The sequence below is a fragment of the Pinus tabuliformis genome, chromosome 7 (genome assembly GCF_031772625.1).
Source record: "Pinus tabuliformis cultivar Carrire ecotype Pingquan chromosome 7, CPIR1, whole genome shotgun sequence".
NCBI lineage: Eukaryota > Viridiplantae > Streptophyta > Pinopsida > Pinales > Pinaceae > Pinus > Pinus tabuliformis.
In genome coordinates this window covers 937,630,673-937,643,080 of record NC_142293.1, presented here as the reverse complement: position 1 = coordinate 937,643,080, position 12,408 = coordinate 937,630,673, and the positions used below count along the sequence as shown (strand labels likewise).

The 12,408-nt window shown below is 35.6% G+C and overlaps 1 pseudogene; it reads left to right on the top strand.

Moving 5' to 3' along the window:
* Positions 1-5,523: 5,523 nt before the first annotated feature.
* Positions 5,524-12,408, top strand: part of LOC149250720 (UTP--glucose-1-phosphate uridylyltransferase pseudogene) — a 114,705-nt pseudogene continuing 107,820 nt past the window's right edge.

Here is a 12,408-nt window from a genome sequence, read left to right as displayed (position 1 = left end):
GCATTAGTATGCAAATTGATTTGATCATATGAATAGCTAAGTAAATAATCGTCAAAAGTATTAATTATGTCCCTAGTTATCAAATAATTACCATAAAATATTAATTTAATGTTCATTAATAAAATCATAAATTAAATAATAAATCATTGTGAGTAGTTAAGATCAATTTATAAAACTTTGGACAAGACGTGACAACTCTCGAAAGAACCTCCACTCAAATCACTAGTAAGATTCAACTAATATGTGCACGTTTAATTGAAAGGTCGTGCAACTAATCCAAATAACCATTAAAAATTATCTAATATGTATATTTTATTCAAAGGGAAAGTAACTAAATCACATAACCATTAAGAGTTCATTCATTAACTATTTAATTAAAAGACATGTGACCGACTCAAATATTAAAATATAAATTTGTATGGATAAGGGAAGGGAGTCTTCTTCAAAGGGAAGAAAACCTTCCATTTAGAAATAAATCAAATTGAGAATGAAGGGGGGCTTTTGTAATCTAAAGGTTAACTTCTGTCAATTAGAGTAAAATGGAGGGACAAGCCTTGGGGCTCATAATTCAGCGATAGGTCTACGAGATTGGGTGTTGTTCTTGGAGTTTTGGGCACGGGGCTAGAAGATTTCAACCACGAAGTCTTCTAGGCTTGGGAGCCAGAGAGGCTGATCCAAAATAGGCAAGGAGGAATTGGTCGGTTCAGTAATAGAATCTTAGGACTTAGATTCAGCCACAAAGCAACATCAACCAAGATAAGGAGGTATATATATATATATATATATATATATATATATATATATATATATTGGTATGTTTACTTATGAATTTGATTGAAATAAATATGTTGCTATAAACGATAATGAAATGATAGTATTTCACATGTGAATGCATTTAGATTAGTATGTTTAATTATGAACTTGATTGAAGGAAATATGTTGCTATAATTGATAATGCAAAGGTAGGTATTGCATAGGTTTCCACCTAACAAACTTTTACATGGCCATGTCATCTTTCGTCATTTCTTACTTACCATAAGTCCTTTATGGCCCTCCTTTACCTTCCTCCGCTTTATTTTTATTATTTTATTTAATACATTTGTGAGTGACTTGTACTCCTTGTCCTTTTTCACCACTTGTCACACTTTTTTAACATAGATGGGACAGGTGGTGCCACTTTATCCTAGCATCCTATGTTTGGTGCATTATTATTGGCCGATGTGATTATTGGGGATCCCATCTTTGATAATCTTCAATTGGCGCACAAGTTTCCCTATGTATATCTTAGATCAAAGGTTGATATCTATTATGTGGCCATAACTTGCCTGTGGCTTAATTTTCTCCTATGGTCTCGTAACCGCTTACCACTCTCATATCACCCAAGGGAAACATGGCACCCCAATAATGATTGTGGATGTTATGCAACCCTTTGCAAAATTGCCTAGCATGGGTTCATAAACGCTTTTGCTAGTCTAGTAATTTTCCATTGTGGAACCTATGATGTAACTACTACCAATCCACCCTAACTCCACTTAGAAGCACCCTAATGCCTTCACATCATCTTTCCAATCCATGTTTCTTGTACAGTTCCATTTCACATTTTCTCCAAAAATTCAAAACTAAATATTTCCTAAAAAAATTACAACTACCATGGATTTTCTAGGCTTGGCCTATGTGCCTCGTTTGCTTTCTATATTCATATCCTCTATTGTAGAATTTATCCCAATGGCCTATCAATTTGACATCATTATGCCAATTTAGCTTTGGATTTCATCCAAACTTGGAGAATTTTCTCCCAATCTGATTTCTCCCTAATTTTTTCACAAGCTCAGCTCTATAACCATGAATTTAAAAAACTCATGCCTCTACATTGTCATATAAATGTTGTCTCATACCATATGGGCAATTCAAACTCATAAATTCTTCAATTACAACCTTTGCACAATTTTCCACATAAACATTTTACCAAACACTTAGTCTACAACCTGTGATTTCTTCCTCTACAAGTTTTAGTTTCCAAACCATACACGCCTAGTACAACCATAGTACTATAACCAAAAGCTCTAGTTTCTAGCCCGTATAGTTCTATTGTTGTAACCTGATTGTGGCACCACCTTGTAACATACCCAATACCCTCTGTAAATTGTTAAGGATATGGGGTACATCAGTTTTTCCTTCTATCAACTCAAAATTTTACTCTAATACATTTCTATCCCATTACCAATGAATTAATGTATGCTATTATGACAATGCATCAAACAAAATAAAAATCCCATATTATACATATACAACATAACAACATTTAACTTCATAATACACATGACATTCACTTAATAACATAATAACATTAAATTCGACATAAGAAACAATTAGCTTTGGCACTTATGGAAATTAGATACCAAAAGACCACAAATATCAAACATTCCACCCAACCATAAACTCTGTTGCACTTAATATTTCTACAATAGGTCACCCTTGTGTTGGGGTTATGGGTTCACAAGGACAAATTTGCTCCTATGGCGGGCTCTAGTCCTCTCACAAAACCCATTTTTCCTAATTACTCACAAGTTGTAAACTCCCACAATAATTCCAATCCACCAACTTTCTTTCCCCTTCAACTTGCACAACCCAAGGAATAGGATCCCCTTCTCTACCACATAGTCCCTCCGGCTATCCCACTTTTCTTCAATGCTCTAGCACAAGGCGACTAGGAAATATTTTTAATGGGGACTCCAAGAATTCTTAGTTGTAACGCAATTTTCACAATGACAATTTCCTCATGCACATGGTTCAAATCCCCCTATAATTATGATAATAAACATAACCAATATTTTGTTATAGTCATGGCAATGTGGGCTCTCCTACTAAGCTTCTTGTAGAATAATGGACAAATCTCTCCAACAACTTAAAACCACGGGTTATATTTGCATGCACACAACTAATCGTGTGGTTTTCTAAGAAGCCCACATATCACACTTGGGCAACTTATCCCAAGGTTAATGTGGCTTAGGATATCATAAATTCAAAGACTTAGGCTTATGATAAAGTATTAATATTTTACTTTGGCTCCCCCTTTAAGCCCTCTTGAGCTCCTTTCATTCCTTTATTGTCGAATCATAGTCCCCCATGATTTTGTCTTTCTCATTTGCAGTTAGTGATATATTTTTAATATTAATTTTCAATGTGCAATATTTACACACTGTAATATTTATATACCATATTGCTTGGTTATTTAACATATACACAAATACACATTGTTAATCTAAAGATAAAAAAACTAGATGTTACATCAAATCAAATTGTTTAACCACTTCCATATATGAATATTTAGAACAAGTGGTTGTATTACAACACATACTTCTCACCAACATAAGTGCCTCCCTTTCCTCACAAGTGTTTACATTTAACTGAGTATGGCTTGAGGAAAATGAATTCAATAGAGTGGTCATGATTGTCTGGAAATCATATGCGATTTCCCTAGGTACGTCTGCTATGGACAAAATTACCAAAAAATTGGCCTCCTTAAAGAGCCAGGTTCTCATATGGGAATGACACAAAAAAGATAGGATGTTTAGAGAATTGAAGGCCCTGATTGAGGAGATCATGAGGATTGGGGACTCACTTTCACATTCAGTACCCACTGAACAAACTTTGATTCGATTAAAGGAATTGGAAGGGAGAAAAAGGCACATACTGCAAATACAATAAACAACTTGGAGATTAAAGAATTGGGCTTTATGGATCAAAGAGGGAGACAAGAATACTAAGTTCTTCCATCGATTTGCACGCCATTGGAAGAACTGAAATGCTATCTGGCACATCCAAGGGGCGGACGGGAACGTGGTGCACTCCACGCGGGAGATACAAATAAAGGTTGTTCCCTACTTCTTGGATCTTTTCAAGGCTCGTGGAGAGGTTGATATTGTAGACCAGTGCTGGGGGGTGGAGGAATACCCCATTATGTTTCAAGGAGATACTAATGATTCCCTCTACCGAGTAGTCATTTTGGACAAATTAAAATCGATATTGAAATCGTTTTCCAAGGACAAGTGCCCTGGCATGGATGGTTGGACAGTAGAATTCTTTTTGCATTTCTTTGAGCTCATGGGTCCCGAACTACTGGAGATTGTGGAGGAATCCCGGATCACAAGGCACATGGTTGGTTCCATTAATTCAACTTTCATCACCCTCATTCCAAAATTCCCAAATCCTTCTACATTTTTTGATTTCAGGTCGATCTCGTTATGCAATATCATATACAAAATCATATCAAAAACTATTGCAGAACGTGTAAAGGGGATTCTGTCGGTTCACATTTCTAGGAAGCAATTTAGTTTTCTACATGACAGTTCCATCCATGACGCCATTGGCATCGCCCAAGAATGTATTCACTTCGTACATATAAGAAACAAAGAGGTATTAGTTATGAAAATAGACCTTCGGAAGGCATATAGCTGTGTGGACTGGTCTTTCCTTAGGATGGTGCTCTTGAAGATTGGTCTTGACATACAAAATGTGGACTGGATCATGGCTTGTGTGATGGGGGCATGGTTCGCGGTGCTCATTAATGGTTTCCCATCTGATTTTTCCTGGGCCTGGAGGGGCCTCAGACATGGATGCTCCCTATCCCCTTTACTATTCATTCTGGTCATGGATGCCCTCCGTAGGAAGATAAATTTTGCCAAACGTATCAGGATTTTCTCTCGCTTGAAAATGTCGCAAGAGGTCAGCGTTACACATATTTTCTTCGTTGATGCCATTCTTACTTTTGGGATTTTAACCAAAGGACAATGGATCTCTTTGCATGATATCTTTCATCAATATGGCAAGGCTTCTGGTTTATTGGCAAATGGGCAAAAATCGATTTCTCTACTCTTCTGGTAAGAAAGCGGAGATTGATCATATTGCATATTACTTTGGCATGGGATCCATGCCTCTCGCAGAGAGTTTCACATATCTCAGTTTCAGACTTAAGCCATGTAACTATAGATATGGAGATTGGGCGTGGTTACTGGCTAAATTTCACAATAAGATAAAATGTTGGACCCATCATTGGCTCACTCTTGGGGGCAGATATACTCTAATTCAAGTCGTACTTCAACAACTAGGCACACTTAGTTGCCCTTCTAACTCATATCACCTCTCAGACTCGCTCTATTTTATCTCACTTTCTATGGTCTGGTGCAAATATGGGTCACAAAATTCATCTGATCAAATGGTAACATATCTCCAGGTCGAAGACTTGATGGATGGGGTATATTGAATACTAAATATTTTGGTTGTTCTCTGCTTATCAAATCTCTTTGGAGAGCATTATTTGGTACGGGTATATGGGCAGAGATCACCAGAGTGAAGTATCTCAAATACAAGACCTTCTTGGATTGGTTCAGGTTTGACGAGATTGGCAAGAAGAGTGGATTGATCATATGGCTGAGCTTTCAAAAGATCAAATCATGGTTCCTAAAAAGGATTCATTGGTCTTTCAGTTTGGGTAACAATATCATTATTGGACGGGATAATACTATGGGGGTTCGCAGAGACTGGGGCCTTTCTGATACAACCATCGAGGCACTTCATCAATGGGGCTTGTTCTATCTCGCACAGGTCATTGGCAGTTGGAACGAGATCCATCCTATATGGAAATCGACGAGGGAGATCAATTTACGCGGAGACATCGCACTGGAATGGGATGAATATGTACTGGACCTTAAACGGGCTGGACTCAGTATGAATCAAGGGGGTGACACGTTGATGTGGAGCAGGACTTTGCGGAAGGGCTATGTTGAGGTAGCTAAAAATTATAGGTATATTATGGGCAATATATCCAACTATGTCATTGCCCCTTGGTTACTCTGCATTTGAAAGTGGAACATTCCTTTGAAGATCATATTATTCACATAGTTAGCTTGCGATAACAAGATTCTTACATGGGATAACTTCATCAGACGGGGTTTTCATGGCCCGGGATGGTGTTCCCTCTGTGGTACGGTGGGTGAGTCTGTAACACATCCCTTTTTATGCTGTGATATTTCCAAACAAATATGGATGTAGGTACTCTCTTATTGCAGGTTCTCCTTTTTTCAATTTGATTCTGTGGAGGTATGTATCCGATGGTGGATAGCCACTCATGGTGCTCACAACTATCTCCCCCTGTTTATTTTTTAGGAGATTTGGCGAGCCCGGAACAAGTACATTTTTTATGGGATCCAGGTCAACACTTTTCGCATATGCTCAAAGATCATCACTTGGCTGGAGACACAGGATATTCGCCCCGAGCACACAAAAAATCTAACAGTCAAACTTGTTCACCCACATCTTGACTTGTTGGTTGGCTTCTTCGATGGGGCTGGGTAGCGCGAACGTTGTGGCTGCGGAGCTTCGCTCAGGATCAGTGTAAGGGAACACTACAAATTACATTGGTTTGCTAGCAATGGCACAAACTCCAGAGTGAAGACATGCACACTATGGGGCCTCCTCTGGTTTGCCAAAGAGAAATCCCTGGAGACCTCGCATGTCTATGGGGATTCAAAAACTCTTATTGATGGAGTTCAAGATTTCACATCATATGATCCTCCAAATCTTCGAGGCTCGATGGCTCGTATTAAATCCCTCATTAGAACTTTCCAATTTTTCAACATTTACAAGGAAGTTAATACCACTACAAATACTCTATCTAAAGTTGGTCTCAACGATGAAGAAGGAACCATAAATTACTGCCACTATTTGGATGGGACTAGTTGTGAAATGGGAACCATCAATTGACCATAAAAATGATAGACTAGTCTTTTTAGGCTTGCTCTTTTTGGATATGTCATTACAGGTTGATATAGACTTAATAATCTTTTTGATATATTGATAGTAGTGCCTTAGCTATTTTCATGAAGATTTATTTCCGATATTAGAAATAATTATGACTCTTCAATATAGATGGCTACATCATGTGAATGTACTCTATGTATTTGGTTGATGTATCTGTGTAATCTGATATTGATGGATAGACACTATTATGATCTCATGATCGACATATATGTACTAGTTTTGGTCATTAATATATTACCAGTGGTTCTTCTGGAAAAAAAAAAAAGTGCCTCCCTTTCCAATATCAAATTACATATTCTTCTTAAGTGACACTTGATCATGAAATCACATATTAATTTTGATTTTTATGGCAACCCATGATCTTATCTTGTTACTTCCAAAAGCCATTGTGTTATGATTTTCCTGACACTTAATAACAAAGTTGAAAAGATGACTTGGATTTATTGAACAAATAAAGAATATGATATTTAATTTTAAACAATGGCAAAAGCTGTGAAATGGAAGCAAAAATTAATAGATAGAAAAAATAAAATAAAACCTAAGTTAGAAAATTATAACTTGATTTAAAATTTAAAACTTTTAACAACATTTAATTAGAAAAATAATTTCATTTAAAAACTAAATATTTTTAAAAATTAATAAACAAAAATGTAATTAAACAATACTTCAAATATATATAAAATTGTTTAAATAATCAAAATTAAAATTAATAAAAATATTAAATTCACTAGAATATTTTATTTAAAAGTGTTAACTATATCTTAACTATATCTTATAATTATTATTATATTATATGAGTAATAATATTATTTATTATTTTATAATATAAATGATTATATCGCAAGTTAGAATATAAAAAACTGAATAAAAAAATATGGTGTACCAAAAAATATTCCTTATGGGCACTAGGTTTGTTATTAAAGCAAACCTGGTAAGTTGTTCAGGTCAGCCTATATTAAATTTAACAATGTGTTTCAAATGTTAATTTTTAATATGTCCATGATGCACCAAAAAATATTCCTTAACAACATTAGGTTTGTTATTAAAGCAAACCTGATAAGTTGGTCAGTCATATTTTAAACTTAGTATATATTAAATTTAACAGTGTTTCAAATGTTATTTTTAATATTTCGGGACAGCTCACTAAAACTCAATTAGTGAGTGAAGCAATGTGAAATAGTTTGTTATTAAAGCGCATTAGGTTGGTTATTAAAGCAAACCTGATAAGTTGGTCAAGTCATATTTTAAACCTAGCATATATTAAATTTAACAGTGTGTTTCAAATGTTATTTTTAATATTTCGGGGACAGTGCACTAAGGCTCAATTAGTGAGTGAAGTAATCTGAAATCAGTGCAAAATTAAGAAATCCAAAATTCAAATCTCCTTACTAACTCTTAACATTATTTAATTTTAAATAATGTGATATATTTGAAAAAATGATAACATTCCTTTATAGCATTATGTTCACTACCAAAGTTATGTTCAAGGTGATTAGTAGGTACGTGTGTCAAAGGTTCCTCCGGGATTAAGGAAAAAAAAAACCGTTACTACAGAAAATAATGTGATGTATTTGAAAAATTATAACATTCCTTTATAGCATTATGTTCATTATCAAAGTTATTTTCAAGATGATGGGTATATATTATTTGGTAAGATAACCAAAACATGAACAAAAAAATGTCATCACCGAGAGGCGTGTCAAATGGGAACCTAACATTCCTAGAGATAAGCATTATGTTCATTATCAAAGTTATGTTCAAGATGATGGGTATATATTATTTGGTAAGATAACCAAAACATAAACAAAAAGTGTCATTACAGAGAGGCATGTCAAATGGGAACCTAGAGATAATTAGGTATGGTAGCATACTCTAATAACGATAGTTTTACTATTTTCTCAGGGCTTATTCAGCAAGCTTAACTTGAAAAAGATGTAAAAGTAAATTTCAGTAGAAGATTCATGTTCAAATCTCCAAAATTTCTAAGTCATATTTGGTGTGGACTTGTCACCCAAATACAAACCCAATTGCCAATTCATAAGATTCAGCTCCTCGATCGGATCCTACAGAGTCATGTACATCATTTAAATGAGGAAAGTTTGGGCTCGTAACAAAATCTGAAACAATTATTGTAATATAGCTGTATGACAGAAATCACAGTAGTTGGGTCAGTATTAGGGATGACATCCCAACAGAAAATAGACATGATGCACGAGCAATGCAAAAGTAGCTTGGGCTTGCAACTGGTGAATTGATTATAAAATCTACAGTGGCTCGGATGGCTCCATCCAGTGGACAAATTGGCCTAAACATCTGAGTAGATTATAAATCCATAGTAAAAAAATGAAACAGCTCTTCAATTTGCACACAACTTTAAGATGCAGTCAGTCCAGGGTCCAATCCTGGATCTCGCTATTGTGATCGTGGATTTCTCTACTGTGTGCATTGTTAATCGCCTCCCCGCATGGATGATTCTGTGATTGGCCATTCAGTATTGGCGGGCGATTTCTTCTTTTGCAGGCCACAATTGATGGATTTGTTGAATGCTCCCCTGGCCGCAGCACACAGCGCTACTAGCACTTGATCAAATCCCTTTTCAGTGTGGTGCCGAGGGTATTAAATCGTTGTGTACAATACTCCATTTGAAGGGGTTTGTGCATTAAATTATAATGTTACATGGAAGGGTTTCTTGTCTTACACACATTTAAGGTCCTATATATCAGATGTTAGGGTTTCTATGTCAGATATCACTTCCGATGTTCTATAAATAAATTCTATGTCAGACATCAATTCTATATCAAACTGTAGCTTTAAATTAGATTATATAGTTGTAGATCTTCTTAGTTTTGGCATTTTATTTTTATTTTTTTAAGCTAATTTGATCAGAAATTAAAGATTTCTTAGAACCACAATTTTGAGTTATGGAATTTGCATGATTTGAATGCTCCAAGGGTTTTTCAGAACACTGAATACATTTATATACATTTATGCATTCAAAAACACATTTTAAATAACTAAAAACCACAAATTCACCAAAAATTTTAATATAGAAAAAATTAAAACACCTTATAATCATAATATATCTATTTAAATTTATCATTAACAATTAAATAAGTTGTGATAATAGACTTGTTCTATCTTCTATATGATCAAGCTACTGCAAGGCACCTGAGCTCTGAAGAGAACAAAATGCACTTTGAAGAGGTGCAATCACCTCTTTAGTTTCAGGCACATAATTTTAGAAAGCAGTCAGTCAACCTGAAGAAAAAAAGAATAGATACATCAATCCATCATAGTTTACTGAACACTAAATGACGATGCAAAAGATTGTGTTTCTTACAGAAACAAAAAGCTGAAAGATAATGTCTCTGCTATGAACTCATGAAATTACACTGGCAAAAATCAACAGTCTCAAGTATTTTCAACTAGCCTGAAAGAAACTGTACAAGATCTGAGAAATTTCTTTTTCACTTTGCGTGCGCATTTACGGATCGACGCACCATTTCCCAGTGCTCATAAGTTGGGATAAAATTATTCAGACGAACAACCTATTTTAATTTCTCACAGGATTCTGTTACAGAATAATGTTACTCGGGTAAGTCAAGTTAATTTTCTCTAAAACCTGTGCTTTTCCCTACGTTCTTTAAGCACCTACCTAATTGTAGCAGCATGTGAAATAAAGAAAGGGAACGGTGGTGCTGAATTTATCAGTTCAGGGTGGCATTAGAAGAAGCAAACTTTGCTTAGAATTGCACTGGGTTATCAAATCTGATTTCTGAGCCTGGAAAATTAGCAGAGCTTGGTAAGCATTCTTTGGCTCGCTACCAAGCAAAAGTTTGATAAAATGTTTCCTATTAATATAAACAGACACGTAGATATGTAATTTATTTAAAAATCAAGAACAAAAAAGTGACCTCAAAATTCAGAAGCCACAAGCACTCAGTAAACTAAGAAAATTGGGCTGGTAAACAGATACACACCTGTTAACCTAATATAAGTCCCTTGGGCATAGATTTAGCATAGAAGTCTATACAGTATCCAAAACACAATACAATCAAATGGCTTGAGGACCAGGAAAACCCCCGATTGTAACACCACATTTACTCTCTATTCGGTAGAGCATCAAACACAAGGGTTCATCCCAGGCTTAGTGAATTTCATCTCACTTCTAGGAGAAGGAATATATATATGTATAAAGGGAGGTTTATTAGCTATATTAGTACCGCAAGAATAAAGAGTCTACTTCTAGGAGATTTATCACCTTACTGAGAAAGTACCTAAGTGGTTTATTAGTTCCAAGGAAAGTCACTTAGGGGTTTATGTGACCTTTCAACTAATTCTTGTGTATATCCTTGTGGTTTATCAATTGGTTAGCCACTACCCAGGTATTTAGCAACTCTCTCTGTAAGCACTAGATTGGTTTATCAACCTTGGCTAGCACATGAGTGTCAACAACTCCACTGAACTCTCTTTGGCCAATCAATTCATGTGCTTCAGTAAACATAGGGAATACCATCCCAAAGCATAACACAGGTTGTAATAGGTTATATCTTCATAGTGGATTCACATTAATTGCCAATTCCTACTTTGTATTGTCCTTTCTAGCTCTCTCTCTCTTTTTCTCGATTGCTACATTTTTTGTTCACTTGTTTAAATGAATCCATAACGCCTGAATATTTGTATTTTCCCTTTTCTCCTCATTAGGATTCTCCCTCATACATTTCCAGATGTTGACCATGCCCACATCTCTACGAGAACCGAGATTACATGTTTGTCTTTTACTTAGGGAGCCCATTCCTCAATTCAATGTTACACTAGTAGTGCCATAAATCTATTAGGGATAAAGGTGGTGAAATAAATACAGTGGTTTGGGTTTACAAACAACTCTCCTGCTTATTCCATTGAATCCATTTCCACTTCCTTCAGCGAGTCAATGTGTTACATTTCCACATTATTTACATGAATTATAATTCATAGCAATATTTACTAGCGGGATTAGGCTTTAGCAAAAATCGTTATCACAAAAGACATCAAATTGGTGTATGAAACCTTCTATGTGACACTGTTTGATGTATGAGACCCTCTTTTCCATGGGACAAGGGAGCCATCAAATTGGTGTATGAGACCCTCTTGTCCGTGGGAGAAGGGAGTTGCCTTCTACACAATGATTTCATTGCTAAAGCCTATGGAGGTGTACATGGTATATGAAACCTTGTGTATGAGACCCTCTCTTGTTTGTGGGACAAGGGAGCCACCAAATTGGTTTATGAGACCCTCTTGTCTGTGGAACAATGGAATGGCCTTCCACACAGTGATTTCACTGCTAAAGTTTATGGAGGTGGACATAGTTGGTATATGAAACCCTCTTGTCTATGGAACAATGGAATGGCCTTCCATAGTGATTTCACTGCTAAAGTTTATGGAGGTGGATATAGTTGGTATATGAAACCCTGTGTATGAGACCCTCTTATTTGTGGGACAAAAGAGCCACCTACCACACAACAGTTTGACTACTAATGTATATGGAGGTGTACATAATCTACCCGCCTCTAAATTTGAATTATATCCTTTTATGTGGAAACACATATT